This window comes from Falco peregrinus, chromosome 4, assembly GCF_023634155.1.
Source record: "Falco peregrinus isolate bFalPer1 chromosome 4, bFalPer1.pri, whole genome shotgun sequence".
In the NCBI taxonomy this organism is placed as follows: Eukaryota; Metazoa; Chordata; class Aves; order Falconiformes; family Falconidae; genus Falco; species Falco peregrinus.
Genome location: NC_073724.1, coordinates 15551180 through 15578352, shown reverse-complemented (window position 1 = coordinate 15578352; position 27173 = coordinate 15551180). Strand labels below are relative to the sequence as shown.

Below are 27173 nucleotides of genomic sequence, written 5' to 3'. Positions count from 1 at the left end.
ATTCCCCAAAACAATAAAAAAGCTGTCCACATTATACAACATTTTATTCATCATGAATAACATTACACTGTCTTGTAAAAAAATAATTGATTTGAAGTAGACAATATTCAGAATGTGAAAAGATCACAGTCTGCTTTTGTAAAACTGAATCTCTCAATTTGGAATTTTTTCTGTTATTAATGACTGGACATATTCTTGAATTAATTCTTTAGGCAAGATCTCTACCATATATGTTAGTGAAGTCCACCTAAAAAACAACTGCCAGATCAAATGGCTATAATTATAGCACACCACTTACAACACTGAAACTAATTTTAAAGGAAGAATTTTGGATCAACATCACAAAAACTCAAAAAGAGGTCATTAAGACCTAACCATTAAGGCTAGGGTACTAGCCTTGAAACAGCAGATATAGATTGAATCCTTCATGCCAGTCCAAATCACTTTATCAACTGTGAGCTGATCTCTGGGCCACAGATCCAAAACCAGCAAGGTACCAAAACTTTTCTAATGGAAATGGGTACTTTCAAAGATCTCAGCCTTGGTCTCTCTCTTTCTCTGCCTTTTCTGTACATCAGTAAAATGGGACTAGTAAAATTCTGTCCTATACATTAGTGTAAATAGAGGTGGTGGGCAGGGAGGGAGGGATCCACAGATAGCTTAAGTTATGCAAAACAGGCAAGCCCCAGCCTGCATTGAAAGTCTAGAAGATGGAGCACACAGCAAACTGCCAGGCTGCTCTGAGAAGTCTTTAAAAACACTTGTATCAAGAGTTGATGCTCTGTGTCTCTTATTTCCCTCATACAATGGATTTCCACCTTAGGTCTACCTTTTTCCTCAAGAATGGTCTTGGCAATCACCAGTGCTCTGTATGATCTCTAGCTGTATCCCGTCAATACTATACCAAGGAATTCAAAACAAGACAAGACAAACAAACAAAAACCCCGAAGGAAAAGAAAAAGGCTTCCTCTTTGTTCTCAATCTCATGCAGTTTCTACATTTCAATTTCCACTCCTGGTTATCCAAGTTGATCTTGTTCATTTCTAAACAGCTATTTTCCCATGATTGTCGTTATTGCTGTTTCAAGTTTTCACCGTTTGATTTGAGCAAAGTATCCTATTCTCTATTTTAGTTCTACCTACACCTTTTAAACACTGTATCCTCAAAGCTTTAATACACAGTTCAGATGACCATCTTGTATTCAACAAAGCATTCAAAGATGAGATATGTTTCCAAAGTCCCTGTGGACAACATTTGTCATCTACATATACAAAAACAGTCAAGTAGACAAAGAATGGGGAGCAGATGAAAAATAAAACCGGAACAATACGATAATTCATAAAATGCAGTGATCCACAATACATCTGCCATACAGTCAGTCTCTGCATTTATGACTTTAATGCCCACATGCAGAATGGCCAAGAGTCTTTTCCTCTTTCTTACTGCAAGTGACTGCAGCTGGCTGACTCCTGAGATAATGCCAAAACCGGTCTCTAGGATGCAAGTGACCCTACTAAATTTTGTATCATCTCACAGCACAGTACAGCAACACAAAAAAATTAAAAAAAAACATTTTATGTGCAATTGACATCTGATATTGACTCTTCACAGTTTGTGTTGTCTCTTCAACATGGTTTTTATACTACTTCCCTTAGTGGCCAAACCTCTCCATAATTACAGAGTTCAGAGAGCATGCTGGCTGGCACTGCCCGCTGCTTTAAACAGACCTCTGTAAACCAAATGGAGGCTACAAAAGCAGTTCATAGCCTTAGCTACTTCAATTACTTTCTGAACAGTCACATGAAGATACATGCATAAATTAACTCCAGGTAATTCTAAGGTGCTACACTAAAAATCTGTTTAAATGTTAGGAACACAAAAACATTAATGAAGCAGCTGGGAGTGTTATTTGCTTTGCTACAGTGAAATCTCATACTTGGTTGGATGTTGAGAATGAATTGGATAGCCAAGCAATAAATAGGAACAAAGTAATCTTCCCACTCTTGCCAGGACCAGATATTTTACCACCATTATTAGGTGGGGGGGAAGAGGAGTGAAGGAAAAAAAAAAGTGAACCCAATTGTTTCTATACACTTAATATATGTTTAATACAAATGAACAAGATTAAAAGTCTGGTACTGCTCTACCAGCCTCAGCTTCAAAGTTTTCAAATATAGTTAAATGAAACCAAATGCAGTTAAATGAATACTAACTGATTTCTTATAAAACACTGAATTCTTTTGCTTTTTGTGGTATCTGGGATGCACTTCCAATAACTGAAGCCAACAGAGCTCAGATCTGGAAAATTAGTTTTGCTGAAAATAGACAAGCAACTCTAACATTTACGCTAACATCATCCGGAAAAAAAACGAGCAATCTTTTGTACTTCATTTGAAAGGGTTGAATAAATGTCAGTAGCAGGCAATTTCCCATTCTGACCAGGACTGGCTATCTACATGAAAACGCAAAATTACTTGTAAATCAGATTGCTACTTTCCTGCTCTTTTCTTCCTTCAAACTGCCACCAAATATTAACCTACATCTCACTGTCTGTACCATTCCCCAATAGCTCTGAATGAAAACAATTCCAAAGCAAAATGCAATAATACCATAAAGTTTGAAAACAAACTATCTTATGTCTTTTCTTATTAGCAGTTATTCAGAATTTCTTTTGTAATAGCATCTAGTCCTCGAAGAGAGGTCCAATGGTCTTCCTAATATTAAGGAGGAGAATTTTTTAGCCAGTGTAAATACTTCTTAGCTTATACAAGTATGGATGAATCCATTTTTATTAGGTGTCTCTCAAACTTCACCTTGTTTCTAAGCAGATCAATCAAAAATGAACTACCTGTCACTCACATCAGTGAAAAAGCAAACATACACAACATTTCATCTCTGTAGAGTATACATGGAGACAGTCAGCTCACCACTCACATACTCATGCCATCCCCCATTCTATTTAATCTTTTAGAAGTAGCGTTCCTTTTATCCAAATTAAACTCATACTACCTTTCTGTTATCTCTTTATGAACATCTGGCCATCAACTCAAGCTGGGTATAGCTAAAACAAAATATTGAGACTTTGTCTCACAGAAGTTCCTTCCATAAAATGCTTTTCAATCTTTCTAAAACCCTTAACATCTGGCCTTCACTGATAGGACTCATAAATTTCCTTCTATGTCTTCATAGGAAGCATACTCTTTCTTTATGTCACCAGCTGTATGTATGGCCTTTCCCACCTACATCCTCAATCAAATGTCTGTCACATGTTCCCAAAATATAATTTCTCAATTATGGCAATCATTCTTCTCTTGCTTTCACAAACCTATATGCTTAAATCCATCCAAGTTTGGTTGGTTTTGTTTTGGTTTGGTTTTTTTTCCTGTTGTCCTCCTTTTTAGCTCCCTGGACACCCCCTAGGGCAAGGTCTCACTGATGTGGATCTCCAGAGTGGTCTGTGCTGACAGTCTGCGTTAGTATACTTTGGAACAAGCATTACTGCATTACTTCCCATGCTTCCCATCATGCTAGGGAGTAACACGTGTAAAACCACCTTTAACTATGTGATGCTTTGGTCTTCTATCACTTTCTCAGTCTCCCACCACAGCCTCTTTCAACAAAATGCTGGGTTTATTTCAAAATTCTTGTTTACCATAGATAGCTACAAAAAATGTGAGAACAGCCACACCAGCTGGATGCTCAGACTGCTTAGAATGCTAACCTATGGTCAGCTATATGTCATCTTCTATCTATATTTAATTCTTATTTAGATTACATTTAAGCCTGTATGCCTTCAGATTTGTAAATTTGGTTGTCTTCCATGAAAACAGCTCTTCAGCAAAATCAAATATTTAAAATAAACTAAATGAAATAATCCAAAAAAAAAAGTCCTGTTCTTTCTACCCTATGACCTTTTTTGTGAATTAAATGGAGGGGAAGATCAATAATTCACAGACTTTGGCACATTGGTTACACAGCCAGTTAGTAATTCTCACTTTACTTTGGTTGCAAAATTTCTCAGTTTTTCACCTTATGTCCAGCTCTGTTAATGGTTCCTCACTTTTTGTTGTGACCTACTTTGTGCGTCAGCCTTTGTTTTGGTTTTGCAAAGTTGGAATGCCATATCACTAATAATTACCTAGATCATTTTTGAATATGACAATGATATCTCTCGTATATACCACTGTATGAGGCATAACACACAATAAAAAGCGATGAGGTATTTATTTGTAGAGATTTAATAGTGTGCTGAGGCTACACCACATAGATGCATAATCATGTTGACTTTGAAAAAAACACTTTAAAATTAAATTAAAAATCACAGAATCATAGAATGGTTAGGGTTGGAAGGAACCTTAAAGACCATCTAGTTTCAACCCCCCTGGCATGAGCAGGGACACCTAGCACTAGATCAGGTTGCTCAAAGCCCTGTCCAGCCTGGCCTTGCATGTTTCCAGGAAGGGGGCAGGCACAGCTTCTCTGGGCAACATGTTCCAGTTTCTCGCCATCCTCACAGTAAAGAATTTCCTCCTATTCTCTAATCTAAATCTAACCTCTTTAGCTTAAAACCATTACCTCTTGTCCTATCACTATATGCCTTTGCAAAAAGCCCCACTCCAGCTTTCCTGTAGGCCCCCTTAAGGTACTAGTAGGCATCAGTAAGGTCTCCCTGGAGCCTTCTCTTCTCCAGGCTGAACAACCCCAACTCTCTCAGCCTATCTTCATAGGAGAGGTGCTCCAGTCTTCTGACCATATTTGTGGCCCTCCTCTGAAGTCACTCCAACAGGCCCATGTCCTTCTTATGTTTGGGGCCCCACAGCTGAATGCAGTACTCCAGGTGGGCTTTCATGAGAACAGCGTAGAGGGAGAGAATCACCTCCCTCGACCTGCTGCTCACACTTCTTTTGATGCAGTCCAGGATTCAGTTGGCTTTCTGGGCTGCAAACACATATGGCTGGGCCATGTAGAACTGCTCATCCCAATACCACCAAGTCTTTCTCCTCAGGACTGTTCTCAGTCCATTCTCCTTAATAATAATGCCTTTCACCATGTTATTCTACAGATGTCCATTGCACAACTATGCTGAGCTGAATTAAGTCACAAAATTGTAAAGATAATTCAGGAATCAAAATACTAAGCCTTTCAGTAAGGAACAGAACTTTCCTGGAAGGCTTGAAAGCACTAAAAAAAACCGATAAACAAACTTGTTTTCTCTCAGATTTTCATCTGACATCAAATTCAACCATCATTTCTCTAAATAAAGAACCTTAAAATTAAGCCTGCTTAGTGAAGTTGATCAAAACCACTGATTCCCAAGGATCTTGAAACAATATTTATGTACACAGAATATTTGGAAAGTATCCAAGTTTGAGTGCCAATATAATACCATGAGAAGAAAAATTTTTGTGCTTTGAAACATTCAATATGTTTTTAAAAAATTAAAATATATTACATATTAATTTCTGGATGTGCGTATGCATGTATTTATAGACTGTCTTCTGGTGCCTAACTTCATAACCTCCAAGTAGCTTCAGAATATAAGGTTTTGTTATTTGGTATGTATCTACATAAATATATATTTAATGTATACATATATTTTACTATGAAAGCACATTAAACCAAAAACAATCCCAAACAGTAAGTTTTTAGTTACATTCTCATTACAAAACAGTATTTATATGACAATAGATAATTTATAATCTGTCCTCAATTGCTTAATACTCTGAAAGGACAATTGTCATTGTCTAAGTAGCATTTCAGCACATCTTTCTGGTCCTATTACTCAATGTTTTATCTCCTTTATTTCAGATCACCTAAAACTTAACAGGACATTACTAGTTTCTGCAAGGTTGTTTCTTGTTTCTTTGGCAAATACTATACAATCCAAGCACTCCACAGACCTTCATCACTTCAGCTAAAAGAATACCACACATACATACATACATGAGACCATTGTGCTGAAAAGTGCCATTAGCATTGTTTCTGTTTAATGGGCAGAAAATTAGCAAGCTCAGTTTATTTTGGGTACCCAAGCAAGCTTCTCACAGACTGATATTTTCAGAGTGCTTGTTTCTGTATATTCAAAACACATCTCCCCTGGTTTTTTGCTGGAGTTGTGAGTTCCCAGGTGTCACACTGGAAGCCACAAGTACCTCCCCCAAGTACTCTGGAAATAAGGGGTCCATCTGAGCAGGAGAACATATATATGATATATGCATGACCTGAGTCATATGGCAGGCGCAGAAAGAGGACTCTGCTCTCCAGGGCATTCTAAACGCAAATTTCTTCCTGGGGGGTAAGTACAGGCTGGCAAAAACAAGGGATATGTGCTGCCATGCTGCGGAGACCTCAGATGTGAAGCAGTAGCTGGTGCTGAGAGAACCAGACCCTCCCCCTTCCCCAGCCCCTTCCTGAGCAGATGTACATGCAGGTGCGAGTCCAACACATCAGACACACTCCAAACAAGGTGTCTAACTCCCTTTGATTTTTTTTTTTGAAACTCCATTCCAGAGAACTACTACATTTTTGCTTCAACATGGGATCAGAAGATTTAACAGCTCCTTAACAAAACACAAAATATAAAGAAGAGTAAAGCTTGCATATTTTAAATGTTCATCAAGGTAACTCTTATTCTGAACAACAATAAGCAGTTAAGTAATCTAAAGGGAAGAGCCCAGAAAAACAACAGTATAGGTCCTGCCATAATATAATCAGTATAAAAGATGTTATAAGCAATCTTTTCTCTTCTGTCCAGCAATTTTAAAGCAGTAAATAAATTGAATACTGATATGAAGCGTATACACCGTTCTAGATTAAGATACAAAACTAAATATCATGCAAAAGTAAAGCAAATCCTTTAACCATAATAGATATTAAAAATATAGGGATTTTATTATTATGCTGCATTACTATAGCCACTTAGTTACCTCCTCACTGCATCATCATCAGTTCTCTGCTGTCCAAGGTAACAGGAGCCTGGATTTCCCAGAAACTGGAGGGACTGAAAGGCTGGAGAGGCAAAGGAGGAAAGGGGTATAGTGGAGAGGTAATACAGATCATTTTGGAGAGAATGCCAAGACCAAGGTGTAGCTCCACACAGCTGGGTGTGATGCAGCAAAGCTCTACGTCCGTCACAGAACAGTGCTGCTCTGAGCCTCTGCTTCCTGGAGGGCCAGGCACCATACAGTTCTGCCAGCGTGGGTTCAGTGCTGTGCTCAAGTTATTCAGCACTCTTATGCTGTTTGGGGAGTGCAGAGAAAAGGCATAGAGTGAAGTCTGGTCTCTTGGAGTTTACCAGTACTGCCTGTCAATGCTTGCATGTTTGCTACACCTGACCTAAGAAGACCTTTTGGAAATGAAGCAGGAGGAAGTGATAGCAACTGCAAATAGATTCGCTGTGGGTTTGGGACAGCTGACACCGAGTCCAAACTGATACCTGTTGGACTTGCCTCTGCATACATTTTCTGTGTTCCTCATCCAGGAAAAGTGATGTAGGGACATTCAAGTTATGTTTGCGTGGAGCCTGTTGGTTCATAAAGGGTCTGCTAGTTAGAGCCCTATGCAGCATGAAAGTAGCCAATGCACTGGAGGACTTAACTGGTTTTATAATTGATACAACCATATTAATACAAGACTGAGATCTAAGGTATAAAAACAGGGATCCAAACTGGCTCTGCATTTATGACAGGATTAATCAAAAACCTGAATGATGGCAATGTACTGAATTATAACTGTAGCTCAGTTGTTTATCTTGGCTACTCAGTGCAAAAGATATTCATATAGTAAATGATTAAATTATGATATACATAAGTTAAGCACTACACAGCTCATTGGCATTTCTTTGCTTATTATCAGTCAAGACTAAATTCAAAGATATGATGGGTCAGCATTTTTGTGGATCAGTTGTTCATCTCTCTCTAAATGGAAGGACAACATACCATGAAAAAAAAAAAATCAACATGGTGGTGTGTTGTTGAAACAGATTTTTCCCAGCACATCTGTAGTAAGCAGGATGTCAACTTACAAAATGTTCCTTGAATTCAACTAACCAACATTTCTGAATAACTTGAGTTTTGAACTTCCCCCAGTATAGAGGAATAAGAACGGTATGACATTCGTAAAAGTTTGTTTTACTGCAGTATTTGTTCAAGAGCAGCCAAAATTGCTTAGCGTCCTAGACTAAATTACTTTTCTACCCCAGAGAGAGGGTGTTCCCTCTAAACCAGAGATGACGGTACAGGAATTTCAGAAAGTATTGCTTGCATTTTACTGATCTTCAGATGGCTAACACACAAGATTTTAAGATACAGTACTAGCAGTCTGAAAGTTATAAAATATTTAAATTATCTTCCTTTGAAAAGCAAATAAAGAGTCTTAAAAATATTTAGTATTCTATTAAAGGTATAGTCTTTTTACTGCTTTAAGCACCAGGTTATCAAAGTACCCTCAGTAGCCCATTAAGAGCTAGAAGCAAAGTCTGTCATAGTTGCTTCATTTCCTCTTTCCCTAAGGGGGAAATTACATGTAAAATATAATGTTTTGTTAAACTTTCTTTTATTTCATTGTTTTAATATATGCATATACATATTTCTATGTTTGTGTCAAACAAAGCTACATAAATCGTGCCTTGCACTTGAGTTTCCATAGAAAGTGGCTGCCACTACTCTGAACAGTCCTTAGAAAGGCTGAGGAAACAAGCCTTATAAAGGTAACAAAAAGTTCCGAAGTTCCAGTGTGCATAAATGGAGTTTATTATAGAGATATTTCTACTTCAAAATTAAGGCAATTTTTTGAAAGTAACTTCAGCCACTCATTACCTTCAAAATAAGCATGATCTTGTACTGAAATCTCTATTCTTTGGGAACATCTTGTCTTTAGAAGCCTAGATTTCATATCCTGGAATCACAGAATAAATGAGTTTGGAAGGGATGTCTAGAAGTCATCTAATCTGATCCCCTGCTCAAAGTAGGTCTAACAGCAGGTTCCTCAGCAGCTTGTCTACACAAGGCCTGAACAATTCCAAGGATGGATATTCAAATATCAAATACAAATCTCACATCTAGCTGATTGTTCCTGGAGGGGCACATCCATGTCCTCATAGGTTTTCAAAGCTAGCTGGGATCACAATGGTGCTTTATTCTGATTTTCTGCATAATGAAGTCAAAGAGGTGGACTCACTAATTTCTGTACCAACTTCTTATTGAATAAGGGCATGTCTACAATATTTTTTTATGTAAAGAGTTGAAATTCAAGAGACTTCAATGCATTCCATATTAATTTATAATTCATACCATGTAATATTAAACTCTATCCCATTTTAACAGACTGTCTAGAAGATGGTCATTTTTGGTTCAGAACATACATCCTTCTAGCCTTGTCTTGCATTATGTCATCTTTCAGTACAAAAGCTTCTCTTGCAGTTCAGTTATCCTAAGCACAGACAGCAATTACCTTCTAGCTATCAAACTGCTTACTAATCCCAGGGGATTTAAAATAAATGTGAAGCTATACGGGGGGGGTGGAGCGGGGGGTGAGGGGAAGAATGGGAAAGTGGTGGGGGGAAGGCACACAGACAGTCAAAAAGAAAAAGATCTTCTAGAAAGTTTGCATCTCAGTGCCACCAGAATTTCAAAGAACACTTAACTGCTGGTCATTTTATCAGCAGTAGTGAAAAGAAAAAAAAAAAACATTCAGTTTTGTAGTCAAGAGCTAATCCACTTAGGTACTTCTGTCATACAGCACAAAGTAAAGTTTACGTTGAGCTGAAGGCTGGAAGAGAGAATCGGGGATTGTTTTCCACCTGAAAGCTGTTCTACTCTTCTGTCTTGTGCAAATTCAACTGAGTCAAAGAGAGAGCTCTTTGCACTGGATGGTTAAAGCTGTGGGCTTGAGTTTAAACAACTTCCTTAACATGTGGTCATGTACTTGCCAGGGCTCTAACTCTTACTGTTAAGCCTTTCCAGAAAGAGTCTTAATCTGAGAAAAGTGTCTGTCTCCTTGAAAAACAATTAGGCAAGTACATTGCAAAGTCATGAAAAAGTACTTCCTTTAAAACCTATGAAGAAATCAGGCACCTGCATGTGCAATGTAGTCCTCAAAGTAGACAGTCAGGATAACAAGGTCAATGCTTTTCCTTTTGAAAGATGTTATCTGGATAAGATTATGACTCCTAGAGAGTTCAGAAAAAGGAAAAACACAAAATACAAACAAAAAACTACAACAGGCAGTAAAAACCAACCAAGTGAAAAAGAATTTTAAACAAAATAAGCAAGAATGATGTGAGATGAGAAATATTTTTTTCTGCAACCACACTTAACCCATTCAGTAGCATCTAAGAGATGTACAGAAGGTCAGTATCATTTTTTGCTTAATTAGATTCAATGATGAAGGAATTAATAAAATTGTAGGGCCCCTTCATCCATTGTTTTGAAAACAGAGTTTTCAGGACCATGAGAGCAAGAAGAATATGGCTTCCACACAAATCAGACTTGACCAAGTATTTTGTAACTGTGTCAGCCAAGAATCTCCTAAGCTACTCTGTAGGGCAGGAATGGAAATTCCACCTATATAGGAAGCAGAACCCCAAGTATTACCAAGTGAGCTCCTGCAATTCAAGCTAGCTGATCTACAGGAGTGCAATACGCAATCAGACAAGCACTCAGCAGGTCTCTCTGAGATGTTACTGTTGAGGCCAGTAAGCAGCCAAAGAAACAAAATGTTGCTGTAGACTACAGTATTAGAAAGCCCACCAAAGCAAGATTCCCACAGAAGAAAAATGTTCCCCGCAACTCCCCCTCTCCTTAACAAGAAAAGACAATGGAGAGAATGTCATCAGAATAATATACCTTTCATAAGAAAGTACAGGATGACAGCATTTAGCTATCCCTTTAAAGAAGAATCTAATGTTACTCTGCCACTGACTTCTGCTTGTCCAGCTCAGCATAAGGTACGATGTTCGCTGGGGCCTCTCAGTGACCTGAAATTAGTGGGACTTAGAGTCTAGGGGCTTCAACTGTACTCAAGTCCTAGTGTTTATCATTAACCATGTGTCACTGAGGGCCTGGAGACAGTCAAGCCTGAGCAACACTGAAGCCATGTATGCCTCCGCTAGCATTACCTCAGCCAGCCTCAGCACCTGCGCACCAATAAAAGCTGGGCTGCCATCAGAGGCTAAGCATGCAGCTGGAGGGCTTTGGACAGCAGTGCTGGGAATTTGACTGTGCCACTATGCACCCCATGAGACTTTTGGATCCCCATAACTTTACTCTAACTCTTAGTATGACAAGATGCCAGTTAAAGATACATTTTTGATACAAACCTAACAAGATATGCCTTCTTAATAGAGAAATTGGCAATTTATTCTGCAGATTAAGAGCAAAGGACCACTTCTACTGTTCCCTACGAGAAAAGAACACAGCATACAACAAGGATAAAGCCTATTTAGCAGTTGTACATAAAGCAGACTTAATTTTGTCTGGAGTCTTCAGATACTATAACAATAAAATAAGAACAAGTTCTGGGTGCTAGTTATTATTTTCATATGGTTACCGAGCAATTTATTGCTAAAGATAGGTATCTGACACTGTCTCCCATAACTGAATCTCTCCTGTTACCACTTTGCTTATCATTCACGCCAATGTTACATCTAACAGAGGAGTGTTAGCTCATTGAGAAAACAAACTAATTTATTTCATGTATATAGACATGTATATATTCAGCCCCATAGACTCCTCTGATGCACTACTCATACAAATCTACTCCTGTTGGGCTGATCCTTTGAGGATCAGACAATAGTTAACACAAGTATACATCAAGACTTGAGGAGGAGAAAACTTGCAACACCGAAGAGAAAATCTAAGTAAAGTATGAAGCACTAAGGAAGAGCTAGCCCAGATGTTTTTGCAACAATAATTAGTGGCCATCTCCAACACAGGAAGTGCTACACAAAACACTGCATAAAATGTACTGTGCTGTGCATAGTACAAAGAAATATTCTGGAGACAAGTTTTGTACATGATTATCCATGTTAACCTAGGCTAGAAGTTTGGGTATGCTAGCAATACCACAGCATTTATTTTTCATGTCTATCTGCTCTACTGCATACGTTTTCCTTATTTTCTTCCACACATTTTTATACCCTTAACTAATCTGTGATTCAGAAAGCCATTCTGTACCATTGAATATTTTCAATCCTTTTAAAATCAGCCCCAAATGCTAATATGCTATATAGATATATCTGTATCTATCTCTATATAGGGGTGTGTACACACACACACACACACACACACACACACACACACATTTCACACACCTACAAATTAACCCTAACAGAATTGCTTCCAACTGTAGTGCTAGAATACTGTTTCCCCCACCAGATGGCAGTAACTTCAACTTAATATAAACCAGACTGGTTGCCACATGTACAGCAAACAATGGCATTCGTTATATTTGGTTTTTTCCATGAGAGGGAAATGCTGGGTTTTTTTCAACATCTAGAGCTAGTCAAATTTCCTTCTAGTTAATGACAAATTGAAGGATAGAGTTTACTACCAACAGTTAAGCTCAACTTTGATCAGTGTATCCTACAAGATTTTTTTTTAAAACATGTACCATCCCATATGGTTATTCTTTCAGTATACTGTACTTTTCATCAGATTTTGAGAAATATGGGTGTTATTTCCAGTCATTGTCTTCTTCCAAGAGTAATTCCCAACCAGAAATGACTGAGTAACTTTCAACTGCATAATGAACCTAAACTTTTACAATAAATAATTAAAATTACTAAAGCACTCCAAAGAAGGGCAAAAAATAGAAAACATCTTGTGCATAATCGTTTGACAAAAATACAGAGTGTGCAGACTTCTTGACTTATGAAAAATTCAGGGTATCAACTACAGCAAAAATGTTACAGGTAGCACTTACTACATTACATATAGCCTAAATTGTCTTTAATGTGGGAACTAACTATTGCTTCTACTGGTAAGAGTAGAACAGGCAATCTAAAAATAATGTAATCTGGTGGATAAGGACTGCCCTGTAGGATATCCAGCTTTAGAAGCCACTCATCTATAGCTTCCAGCCAAAAGATTATTGTTCCGTTTTTATTTTTTGAAAGAAATATTTTTGAAAGAAATTTTCAAGAAGATGTCACATATTATAAAAAGAGGAGTTCACTCCTATTCTACTAGTATTGGTGTTCATAATGATTAAGTAGGTTTATACTCAGCTCTATACCAATGCAAAAATAATCTCAAAAATGCATATTCTTATTAATAAAACACACTCATCTTTCAATAAATTTACAACCAAATACACAGTCTGTTTGGACAGCTGGCTTCCACTGCCCTACAAACACAGATTCAGATCCTTTTTTTTTTTTTAAGGATTATTAGTTTTTAGGTAGAAAGATGAAGTTGAGCAAAATTTTCTCCAGATATACAAAGCAAATATGTTCAATGATGGAAAGAAAAGGCCACAAAAATAAAGAGAAAAAAAAAAGACATGGATTTTGTGGACAAACAGAAGCTTTAGAAAAAACAAGGACAGTGAAAGAGAAACTGGTCTTAGATACGCAGAAAATGAAAGAAATGAACCAAGACCTAGCAAAAGATTCACAGTAAAAGGAGGAAATGTAAGCAGGAGGGAAAGGAATTATGATTGTGAAGCCTTTGGGAAAAGAGAGGAGGAAAGTAAAGGAAAGCAAGAGTGTTGCTCTTGAGCTTGGCTTTAGGAGTGCAATTGCAATGAAGCTCAATTTATTTCATAGAAAAGCTAGGTCTTTATTACCTGCTCCAGCTGAAATATGCTGGTGAATTACTGCTTTTCAAGAATACCGTGTTATGTCCACTTTCTACTAATTCAACATTAAGCATCCAGCCATACTTTTCCTCCACACTTGACAGCTAATGTTAACTGAATATTTCACTTTTCATAACCAGCTCCTCTACAGAAACCAAAAAAACCCTGGCATCCTAAATCAATGACATTTGAACTGAAGACAAGCTCTAGATACAGTATTATTCTTTAAAAGACCTTTTCATAAACTTTTCATTATGGCTTGATGTTCTTCTGAGTTTGCACATTTACATCAGCTGGAAGTATAAGCAGAATCCACCATAAAAGTAAGATATTCCTAACATCTGAAGGATAAGGAAAAGTAAAAGTAACAAGGACTTTTTAGTATGAACCTAGCCAAAATGGTTTTGAGAGTGCCAAACTGTGTGAATAACCACACACTCAAAATTCATCTTTAGATCAGAAAAACAAACTGAATGAGTCACCGTTGAAGTGGACAGAGTAAGCACAGGGATCCACTGTTCAACATAAGGTCCCAGCATAAAGAGTTTAGCACAACCCTGCAACATTCAAAGAGCCAGTATAGTGGGAGTTACATATAACTGCTTTTTTCTCCAGCTGTGGTATCAGTAGTAATCCTACAGTAATGTTCAGAAATTCCTGTATATTTTGAAAAGGATACAGGAAAAATAGAGGTGAAAGAAGAGCAACAAAACCTGAGTACTGGAGAATACGTGTTATAGTGAAAGTCTTAAAAGATATCAGATCTATATATACAAACATGTAGCAGTGCTTATAGGAAAACAACTACCATCTATAAGTGCCAGAAGAAAACAATGGCTCAAAGCTGAAGCTCATCAAATTTAAAACAGGTAGAAGGCACAATTTTTGAGTTTGTTTCAGGAATTAATTACTTTTGCGATCAAGATAAATAGTGGATTAAATACAAAAATAAAGCTTTTCCTGCTTCAAAGACAAAATACAAGGGGTTAACAGCACAAAACATAAAAATTGAAGAGTTTAAACTACATGGTCCAATGGCACATTCTGATTTGAAACAGTATCGCTCTCCATGAAACGTGTGAAGTAATTAATCGCATCTGTAAGGAATAATATTTTGAATCACATCAAGGCGCTCCCAGCCTTCCCACAGGTGAGAGAGCTGGCAGTTAACCTTTCTTAGAAACTTAGAAATTTTCATTCGAGTGAAGACAGCAATGACAAAACTCCCACCAAATTGAACGGCACTAAGGCTTTTGACCCAGTTCTGGTGCTGCCAACATCCCCCCCAGGAGGCTGAGCCTCGGGGCCCTGCCACACCATCCCAGCTGGGCTGGGGCCGCGGGTGCCCCCCACTGCAGCAGGCCCGGCCCTGCCTCCCCCACCACAGGGGTGGCCATGCCACAGGGCCCAGCCTCTGGGCCCCAGCCTGAGGGATGGGCACCCACGGGGCCTGGCCTGGTGTTGGTGAGGGGGCTGTTCCAGCTGCTGCCCATGGCCGGCCCTGCACCTTGGTGGCCCTGTGCTGTGAGGAGAAGAGCCATGACTGCGCTCCTTGGGAGCCATTTCAAACCTGGTGGGAGCATCTCCTAAGTGTCCTGGAAAAGCTGCTGTGGGGTGGAAAGCAGCTGCACTGCCCACAATGCCATGTGCCAGAGGTTGGTCATGGTGTCTCGGCACCTGAAATGCTGGGTGACACTCTCAGGGCTTACCTGCAGTTTGTGAAGCCGCAAACATGGTCCAGTTGTGAAACGGAATGATGGCTATACACCTGGAAGAGATGCAGCACATCAGAACAAGGATACGGGACTCATGCTACAAACCAACTGAGTTTCACTTATTAACCCCTTTTCAGAGAACGGCATAATGTTATATCCCATAATTACAAAATATACAGACAAAAGAGAGGAATCTTTTTTTTCGAGGCTTGATGAACTTCAACAGGTTAATGAATTTAAGGGAATTGTCATATATCAGCAGCTTAACCAACAAAATAAGTCAGTACCACGCGGTGAAGTGCCTGACCCCTCACTCGCCCCAGTCAGCCCATCCGAGCAGGTAGCCTGCCCTCAGATCACGCTTTTCCATGGGCTGCAGCAGACACAGGCAGGGAGCAGGCCAAAAGAAGGGAAATTACTTTACTCCTCTGCCATCTTGTCTCTTCCAGGCCCCACGGCCTTCTGTCATGTCACAAACTGGGGGCACTCACTTGCTGGCTGCACATTCAACTGTGTGCTGAGCTATGTATGCAAATAAAGTCACCATTATAAATACTTTTATTGCTTTTATAAAGTGCCAAACAACTCAATTTTTTAGACTCAATTTTAGCACCTGAAACAACAGTTTGAATTTGTGCACAAAACCTGTAATTTTTCTCATTTGTACTAACGTCTTCACAGCAAACACACAGATCTGTTTAACTGAATTTATTGGGAAAAGTATTAATCTATAATTACATTTCTGGTACAATAAATATAATAACAAGGGAAAACACATGTAGTAGAAGCCCTATTCTGGCAGAAGATGCTCAGTTTATTCCATAAGAAATCCTCTGAGCTGTTTGTCATCAACAGATTGCATATAGTGCCTTCCTTTCATTAACATGGAGTTTTTCAGGATGTGCAATAAGATATAACCTGTTGTCACATTCGGCAAATGCACGGGATTTTTAAATGAGCAACCATTTGGTTTCTGAGAGCTCAATTAGTATTAATTACAAGTATAAAGAAGCACCACAACATATTCACATTGATAGTATAGGCATATCTACAGCATAATTACTGTCACTTCAATAAGCGCAGTCATGCATATCATCCCCTTCTACGATCAAAGTGGTGGCATATCGAGTCCAGGCTCCTGCTATCAGAGGCAACCGTGTTTCACATTCCCTTTCATAAATGTATCACTTTCCACCTTGCAGTTAGACCTGTGCGGAAAAACAAAACCCAACCACCTTATTGGGAGGTTTCTCCAGAATGCTACTGCTTTGATGGCTAGAAATCTAACTTTTAGTTTGATTTTCTGCCAGTTACCTCTGTCCAAGCTCTGTTCTTCAGAATAAATGGTTGTTCTCCTTTGCTTGCAATTTTCCTCTCCCCACAGCATATCTTTGCTTTTGGCCTTTATTTTATTGAAGCAAAATAAAGCTTTCAGTATCCTCACAATAATCTCTCCCTTCCCACTATTCATTTTACTAGTTTTTCTCTGTTGCAACTAAATTTGTGCTTCCTACACCTGGCTGCTCTGAATGCTAGGCACTGTTGCTGGGGAGGTTGTTGCAGTGCCTTGCATTCAAGGCATTAATAATTTTATTCCACTATCTGAAACGTCTAACTTGATAAATTTTTAAATGGTTTATGGACATAACACATTGGTGTCTCAGTCATTTTGGATGAAATTGATCTTACCTAGTTTTAAGCAGCACCTCTGAGCTAGTCCTGCAGGCCTCTTTTATAGTTAGAGTTACACTTTACAGCATGATTCATGCGATCTATTTTTAGAGAGTCTGACTGGATGAAGTCTGTTGTGCCCTAGAAACACTCTTCACTGACCGTGTCTAAACAAATACCTCAGTTGGAGAGATCCATACTGGATCAACTGAACAGCTTGTTTTGTGGTTTTTAATATAATCAGTTCCTTAATTTCCTTTTTAAAAATCACAAGATACCAGATGACAGCAGAAGTAAGCATAACCACAGATACGACTTTATGTTTTCAAACTTCCATCGTGTCTCTAACCCTCATGATCTCTGATTGGAATAATCCAGAGGAAACTTCACAAAATTGACAGTACTTTTGAACTGCATATTGAAAATGGCTCTTCTAGCACAGTTTTAAAACCCACAGTAACTACAGGAAGCACAATTTCCCTTCAAAAATCAAGTGCTTGTATAATGTTTTGACAGGATTACAGTTTGACAAGTGATATTCTAGACTAGCACATAAGAAAGACAAGACCAACAGGTATTTCAGGAAATTATATTGTAACACTCAGGAGTGAAAAAAAGATGCTGAATTTTCATCAATCATAAATAAAAGGATGTAGACTTGGGGAAGTAAGTAGGATGCTTTTTGGCAATCCATCTCTATCAAAGCTCCTTAATTATATCTTCTAAGCAAGAAGTTTGAAACATTTGAATAGCAAAGGATAAACATTAAAATCAAACAAGTAAGCATAAATACATATTTCTATGATCATCTCCAATGGAACAACTAAAGAATTTTGCTTCACAAAGAACAAATTAAAATCGGAAGGAAATTGATACTCTCCGTCACCTCCATAGACAAATAAATGTAGCTACCATAGTGTGTGTTCTTACAGTATATTAATATTTAGAAATTGGCTACTGCTGACTCTTAAGAATTTACCTTAAATCCTCCAAATATGAGGTGGAATGGAAAAAGTGTTCCAACTATAACAGTGTTGCTTTGCTTTGTGAGGGAAGTGCTAGTAGATAAATAGGTTTATCCCAAAGGTTTTGCAGCAAGTAACAGGCTGGACTAAGTATCTTGGGAGTTTTGGTTTTGGCCAGCACATACTCATGAAGGCTTTCTTCACATCTCACCAATCCTGTTTGCATACAAACATTTGAAGAGTTCTTCATGTGATACGAGTGTTTGGACAAAATTCCTTATGACAGGGGATAACTGGGGAAAGTTTTAATCCAAATCACTCTCAATCCCAAGGTAAATACAAATTAAAGAACATTTGGAAGATTACTGAACATATAAACATGAACAATTCAAAACTGAATTATTTACCATAGTCTAAGTCATTATGAATACTTTTCATCCTACTTGGTGCTCAGAAACCAAAACTCAGAACAACTCTTAGAAATGCAAACATCTAAAAACTTTATTCCCTGAACCATAATACCAAAAGGATTAACCTCCAGATAATTCAGGCTCAAGGACAAATTCATGGACAGAAGGTCCATAAATAGATACAGAAGGGTACAGGTAGGGATCTCCCCTCTAATATCACAAATCCAAAAATTATGGATGCCAAGGGAGTATAAGGGAAATGGGCCTCTCTCCTTTCTGTGGTCCATGCGTTCTCCCTAAATTGCATGCCCTGTTTCCACTGCCGTAGAATAAGCACCAGCACAGATGGACTGTTAGTGCGGCCCACAAGAGCATTACTTGAACAATCTTGTTTCATGAATGAAAACCAGATAGACTTCAGGACCACCGTGAGAAGACTCAAATACAATGGTGGGAAACATTTAAAACTGTTAAACATTGCAGTCTAAGAGAGAGATCACCTAGTCAGAACTAATGAGTTAAAAAAAAATACCATTAGCGTTCTCACACAAACATGTATTCAGACCCAAAATCAGTAGTATCGGTAGTATCAAAGGTATGTCTCTTCACAGAAATATGAAATATTTTTTTCAGGATGTAATTTCAGATATTTTTTAATGTCAAACTATCAACCATCATGCCACTCATAAACCAAAAATCATCAGATTTTCCATTCTCTAAGAAAATTTGATTTTCTTAGGCCACAGCTCTCAAAAACATGTCCTTGACAGTGGCATTTGTTAAGCACATACGCTGACCTTTTCAAAGTTTCTCTTTTTTGAAGTGACTGTTCTTGTTTTGCATTCTGCTACGTACTCTGACATATACTGCTAAGTGCAAACTTTGCATGCTTGCCCTAGTTCGCAAGGATCTTTACTCATGGAGCATACAAGTATTACAAGATTTCTTTAGAATTCTTTCTTTTCAGTAATGTAAAACTTGCAGAACTATTCAACAGAGGAAGTTTGCACTCCTGTTTTCTGAAACAAGATGTAATAATTCTACCAAAGGCATATCAGTATATAAAATAGCTGATATTTATCCTGAGAACTCCCATGAACTTTCATGACTATCTCTTTGGAAGAAATCAAATATGAAAAAAAATATGGAGTCACTCCATGGACAGCACAATATTTTAAAACCAAGACCAACAGTAGTTTAGACACGCTCTGGTCTCTCATAAGTCCTGTTTGATTTTCCATTAAGTGATTATATAGTGCAGAAGAGGAGACAAATGATGAGAAAAAGGCATATTTTGCATTCAAAGGGTCTCTGTGATACTCCTCTGAAAATATTGGAAAGGGAAAAAGCAATCATTTTTTAGGAAAACCTGTTTTCTTCATTATGATGATGCACCTTCTTGGAGCCCAGAAAGCCAATCATATCCTGGGCTGCAAAAAAATAAGTGTGGCCAGCAGGTCAAGGGAGGTGATTCTCTCCCTCTATTCCACTCTCACGAGACCCCACTTGGGGTACTGCATCCAGCTCTGGGGCCCTCAGCACAAGAAAGACATAGCCCTGTTAGAGCGGGTCCAGAGGAGGGTCACAAAAATTATCGGAGCGCAACAACACCTCTGCTGAAAGACTGAGAGAACTGGGGTTGTTCAGGCTGAAGAAGTGTAGGCCACAGGGAGACCTTACCGTGGCCTTTCAGTAGCCCTTGAACTTAAAGGGGTTTGTAAGAAAGGTGGAGAGAGACTTTTTACCAGGGTCTGTAGTGGCAGGACAAGGGGTAATGGTTTTAACCTGAAAGGGGGTAGATATAGATTAGATATAAGGAAGAAATTTTTTTTTACAATCAGGGTGGTGGAACACTGGAACAGGTTGCCTAGAGAAGTTGTGGCAGCCTCATCACTGGAAGTGTTCAAGGTCAGATTGGATGGGGCTCTGAGCAGCCTGGTCTAGTGAAAGGAGGTAGCCCTGCTCATGACAGAAAGGTTGGACTAGATGAATGTGAAAGGTCCCTTCAAACCCTAACTATTCTATGATTCTACAGTTCTGTGACTGGTATGACTGGCTCTTTGCAGGAAATAATTTTGCCATGGGATCATATCACAAAGATTGTGATCTTACATTAGTCAGGATCTACACAAAAACAAAGCTGTTATTGCTGTTGTTCTGCACGTCTCTGTTAAAAGGCTACAAGAAATATTGGTTATTTTGGATTAACATTATTTTAGTAATGTTAAAGGTTCCCTTCCTATAACCAGAACATAAGCATTAAAGGGACTTAATATCATAGGATCAGAAAATTACTACTGAAATGAACTTCATGTACTTCAGATGCTTCTGGAATCAGACTAACTTCCATTTCAAGGACAAAACATCATCAAACAATGCTATTGAGTGAGAAAATGTGTCCTTCTGGTCATCTGACTAAAGAGTTTGTACTGCATCTGTTATTCCTATTCAAAGCATTTAGAAGGAGACTAGCATAAGGAGTAAGGACTTAAATAGACTTTCTAAGGCTTTTTGTGGTGGCCATTACAGACCAAGAAGAATATTCAAGAGCCAGAGAGACTTTGTTTTGTATCTTGAATTGAAGCTGATGCAGTTAAGCATTCCCAAGTTTATAGCAAAGCAAATCCACATACAGTACCTAAAGCAAATAACTGTTACTGGCTGTAACTCATCAGATACCTTGGTTTTGAGGGGAAAAGCCTAGAGACCTTCACATACTACTAAAATTCAAACAACACAGTTTTAACCTTCGCCGATTCTTTGCTAAATGGCTTTCTTCTAGTCCCTGCTCTTAGCCACTCCACAGTCAGGCTTGAATATTCTCTATTATTAAGGAAATACGGAAAAGGATGATCTTGGAGAAGCAAACTAAAGGACTTTTGGAAGGCATTAGAGTTGGCAGCACATTAAGAAACCTTGAATTAAAAAGGTATCTTTTCATTCAGATTTCAGATAACTGTAATTCTTCCTGTATCACCAGACTAAAACTTGGGCTCACTTTACTGCTTTTAATTTATCCAGTACATTATTAGGATGTGCAACATGATAAACTCCTGTCCTTGAAATGATGACTTACAACACTGTTGCTTATCGTAAGTGCCAGTATAAAAATTGCTTAAAGATGGTACCAAACTGCAGAACCCTTACCTTCACTGAGCAAGGGGATCATGGTCTCTTCAGGGTATTTGCTTGGTTTTGGTTCAGGACACTACAACAGAGCTGACAATATTTTATTTTATTTTTTCCCCAAAGACGCTTACTTGTCTGACTCAAATTAAGAGACTTTTGGTGAAATACATCTGTTATAAACCCTTTTTCCCAACAGCTGAAGATTTTGTAGGCTAGATGTTCCACATTGGTTCAGCTATCTTAACAGCTTTCTGTAATTCATTGTGCTTCTGCAGGGAAGTAAAGCTAGATAAACCATGCTGGTAGGATTGATACCTCCCTTAATTCAAGCAAGCAACTCAGTATAAAATACCTCGAAAATAAACTGATGATACAGCAAACCTTGTCTACAGCATATTGGGTTAAATCTTTGTCCACCACTCTTGTGAAAACAAAGGAATTAGTTCTGAAAGCAACAGAAGCATGAATTGCACTGATTATGAAGGAAATTGCATCTGATAATCCTTGCTATGCAAAGCACAAAACTTCACAACATCCAGGTGGCATCTCCAGTGTAAAAAAAGCCCTCCTCCTCCTCCCTGTTCTCAGAACTAGTGACATACTCCCTTTGTTCAGAGAAGCTGAATTGGCTTCTGTATCGCAATGGAGGTTAGAAGATAGTGTTGCTTCTTGAGGCCCTTAGATCCCTGGTATTCAAGAAGGGGAATATGATGTTTAGATGATATGCTTCTTCATCTAAACGAATGGCTCAATAATAGAGTAAAACGCCTCCAACTGGCAGCCTGAACTTTAGCTTGAACTAACTAGGTGCAAAGCTGGTGCGCTGCTCGAGCAACAACCCAGTATAACCCAATGTTTTTTCAGAACTTCAGTGTCAACAAAAGAGGGCCAGGAGTGGATGTACTTAGGGCAACAACTGAACACATAGTAAAATCCATCCTACAACAACAGCACAAATAACACTTAATGGTTTCACAATCATATTTTCATTGCTAAGAAAGATGCACCTTTTCCCTTCAACACCACATCTTTCATTGCAATGCTCTATCCTCAGCTCCTTACAGAAGACAACTAATTATTTCAAGAAATGGTCATGAATATAATTAAGATCAGATCCTCCCCTTGGTACACTGTGCAGACTGCTGTGAAACTAGAGATGACTTTTTTATCAGTTACATTAGAAATGAACAAGAGAGAAGCCTTTTATTTTAAAAATCTTCCTTCCAAGAGCAAATTTCTCTCCCTTTCCTTTTCTTTTTTTTATTAAAACTTAATGTGTTATTAGCATGAGAATAAGTGACTGCTGCCATTGCATTGCTGAATTTCAAGCAGTATTTGGATACCAAATACAACAGCACTGTCTTAAGCACTGTCAGTACTTAATCTTTTAATGTATCACTGAAGGTAACAAACAAAAATTAAGAGAATCTCACATAGTCTGAATAAAGCTTAAGGCATAACACTTCCACATGGTGTATGAATTTCCAAACTGCAGTCAGTATATGAACATGTTTTTCATCATTAACACACTTCTATAGTTCAGCTGGAATATCAAAATATTCTATTACATGTAACAGCCTACACAAAAGACCAGCAAATAGGTTTTTCTTTTAAACTAACAGGACTAGTCAATGGACCTTCTGGAGAAAAGGTACAGATTGCAATCATGTCAAAGACTATCTGAAAACTGAATTAATATGCAAGATATAAATTATCCAAAATGAACGCAATGAATCCAGATCATGACCATTTAAAGATAATGGGCTTCCTACTTTTGCTATTAATATTTAATTGCTTGTATTGCATGTTTATGTCATCCTATGCATTTTTTGATGCTTTGTTAGATAATTTTGGCCCATAAATTTCCAAGATAGCCAAAAGACTTTTTTTTTAAAAAAGCCTATTACTATTTAGAAGCAACTTACAGTTGGTTCACATACATACTTGCATTTTGAATATGCAGTCCCCAATCAAAAGTTAAATCGAACTGTCCTATAGATTGACGGAACATCAGAATACACCCTAAGTAACTACTGCCCTTGATTCACTCATAAATATTAATTACATTTATAGTATAGCAATACAAATTGTACCAAGTACCACAGGACCCTGGAGTTATTAAAGAGCAGCAAAAAATACTGACCAAAATGACTGGAGTAATTATTACTGTTCCTGAAACTTCAAACTCTGTTCAACAGTTCACCAGATATTTTCACTCCACCTCAATTTTGACAAGGATAGTTGTAAAAAATTAATCTTGTACTGATAATAACACAAATGCTGTAGCTTACAATAAAACAAAACAACCTATAGCAAGTACACAACAGAAGCTACTGGTCCTAAATCAAGCATTTTAACAGTAAAATTCTAATAAAAATAGTAAGCCATCAAAATCTACAAACTACCACAAACAGTTAAAAATTTCAGACAACAGCTTTAATAAATACAATTAACAAAACAGTCACACTTATGCCGGAGCAAATACACTACACATTGTAATTTTTCAAAAGGAAATGTAATACGCTGCAGCTAAAAGAATAACAAAGCAAAAAGAAACAAAGTACAAACATAATGATTCTCAAAGGTTAATGGTTACACCACAGGCTTATTTTCACTAATCACATTTTTACTGCCTATAGCCTGCAGATAACATTTTTTCCCCCTGCAGAAGGTAAGACTATTATGTGCTAACTTTTGTGTGCATTTTAAATTGTGTTGTCTAGGAGTGAAAATGTCAAAAATTACCATTGTAGAGCCAAAAAAGGAAGAAAAATAGCTGGTAAAATATTGGAACAAAAAAAGTTATTGCAGAGAGATAGAAATTCATTACTTTCATGCTCTGTCAAACTTATAATAATATGCACTTAGAAAGAAAAGCAAAATCTTATTTTAAATGGCATTTGCTGAAGCTACGCTAACAAAAGGATTTGTGGCCCTGTCACAAAAAAACATTGACCCTTGACCTTTTTTCAGTTTAGAGAAGCAAAACAGCCAGAATCTTGTGTATCAAACAAATGTTTGTTTTGTATAAACATTCTCCCAGTTTTCTTAGTTTGCTGCAAAAGCTGAGAAAAAAGAAAACAAAAAAAAGAAGAAAATGCCCCAAACTAACGGCTCAATTCAGAAACAGTGCAAGCCTGCTTCTAAACAGTCATGTGACTTTTTTTTTGCTAACAGCCATGTGCTCGCGTATCATTTTACTCTGAAATAACTCTGCGGATTTCAGCTCAACCTGCCTTTGCTTATAATGCATGACATAGCCTGTGAGGGAGCCTGAGAACTGTCCCTCTTCAAAAGCAAGGTTCCCATGCTTGGCCTGTAACCATGGAAGCAGATGCCTTTTTTGCTTACCCCTGCTTACCTCTTTGCAGCCACGAGCTGCTCCCTATTGTTAAAAGGGGTACGCCTTGATTTTTCTTCGTCGTGACCGAACTTGCCTCTTCTTCAAAGGGCATGATGCTGCAGGTCATTGGTCTAGACTGTTTGCACGGTCCAGAGAACAGCCTTGATGTAACCCTTGCTCCGTCTGTGCCACACCACCAGCCGTGCGACTGCAGACTGTAGGGGGACATCGGAGATCTGTATTTGAAAAGAAGTCCGTCCGATTTTGCCATTGTGCCTTTTCAGTCATCGATCGAATGAATATCGAACCTTCTGTCGTTGCATGTGTGAAATAGATAGCTTAGCAAGCACTTTTGTGCCCAAACCTGTGCAGTGGGCCAAACTCTCTTCCTTTATTCACAAGTATTATTGTTTTTTGTAGTATAGCAATTTCTTAGGTACTTTAATAATGGTGTCCTAATGTTAGACCAGCCTCACAACAGAATCTTTGTTGCAATCTGTTTGATTTTACACTTAATTTTTAATTTTAATTTCTTTTTTTAAAGATGCTTTCTGTTTTAGTCCTTCCCAGTTGAACATCAGCCCTCTTAAAGTGCAAGGGAGGCTGATTTTGAATCGGTATGAATAGCCCAGAATCATGAGGGGTTTCAAAATAAGATACCGACTGGTGGTTTGCTACCATAAAGCTTTAAAAATACATGAGAGAAAAAGTGAACTTGGATAGCTTCCAAAAAATTCCAAAAAAAAAAAGGTGAATTAAAAAAGTAAAAAGTCCAGCGAATATGGCCCCTTTTTTTGTTGTTTGTTTTTCTTTTGGTTTTGTTGTTGTTATTGGGTTGGGATTTTTTTGTTAAATACAAATAAAGTAGATAGTGGTAAGGAAAGACAGACATTGATTACAATAATTGATAAAATAACCTGACAGTGGTGGCTAAAAAACTAAAAGAATTCTATCTCTTTTTTCCCTCAATATACAAAGAAAAACAATTTGGAAATTTAACAACTCATAACATGGGAGCTTTAAAATACATTGTATTCTTCTGTACTAACTGCACAAACATTTTCACTGGACACCTTATTTTTTTAAAAAATGTATTTAATTAAAAAAAAATAAACAGATAAATGTCCAAACCATAGCAAGAAATTATGAAAATTATGCTAAGCCACTGAGAAAACATAGCTGAAGTGTTCAATCGAAGAGTTCAACAGAACTCTAGGAATTTCAGGGGGGAGTGAAGAAAAAGATGCTAACACCTTTAAATAAAAAAAGACAGAATTGTAGCTGATGTGGAAAATGATACATTCTTGAAATCAGTCGGTAAGCAAATTTTTACTCTTCTTTTAACAGAATGGCAAACTCTCTGACCACTGCCTGTCAAAAAAACAATAACCTAGTGAAAACCATCAGCACCTACTCATTGTAAAATATGCCTGCCTCTACTCTGTCCTAATAAAATTCGGATCGCATCAAAAAGGGCTTATATATTCTTCAGGGTGTTGCTTACCCTGCGTTGTCTGTATGTGACATCAGTATATATATTTTTGAGATACCTCTATCTCATACTTCAAGGCATACCTATTTTCTCTAATTGCCGCAGGCAAAGGGGAGGTGCACTAAAGAATAAAGAAGGTTATTGTGACAGATGAAACATAATTCACAATGAGTACTCTTTTCATCCAGCCTTAAGTAGCAGAGGATTACTCCAAGCTGAATTTTAGGGGAGTATGTATGATCTGATTTAATAATATGAGGACAGGCCACGAGCTGAAAGGCAGTGTAAACCAATTATGCTTTTGCTGATTGTTTGGGGGGTTTTGTTGTTGGGGTCCCCCCCCTCCTCTCTTTTCTGGAAGTAGAAGAAATGGTAACGCGAAGAGGGTCTGAAGAAACATGGGGAAAAGTAAGATATGCCAAGAAATAAAAGTTGACATTTTCTGGAATGGATATTGATAAATGTTTATTCTATATTTCTGCTTCATGACACTTAAATGAAATAAGATCATGCCATTTCTTCAGTAAATATGCGCTGTGAAAGTAGGTAAACTAATTTTGATACACTTACTGAACTTGTACTGCTTCAGAGAAATTCATACTTGAGTCTTCTAAAAATGTATATTATCAAGTTTAGATGTAGATAAGTGTG

The 27173-nt window shown here is 37.9% G+C and overlaps 1 long non-coding RNA gene across 3 annotated transcripts in view; it reads right to left on the bottom strand.

The window, feature by feature from the left end:
• The window catches only part of LOC114012848 (uncharacterized), a 331654-nt gene that overhangs the window by 124633 nt on the left and 179848 nt on the right, over window positions 1-27173 (bottom strand). For all 3 annotated transcript variants that reach the window (XR_003555562.2, XR_003555560.2, XR_003555561.2), the window contains one exon: window positions 15507-15565. This is a non-coding gene — a long non-coding RNA (uncharacterized LOC114012848). The remainder of the gene's footprint in view (window positions 1-15506; window positions 15566-27173) is intronic.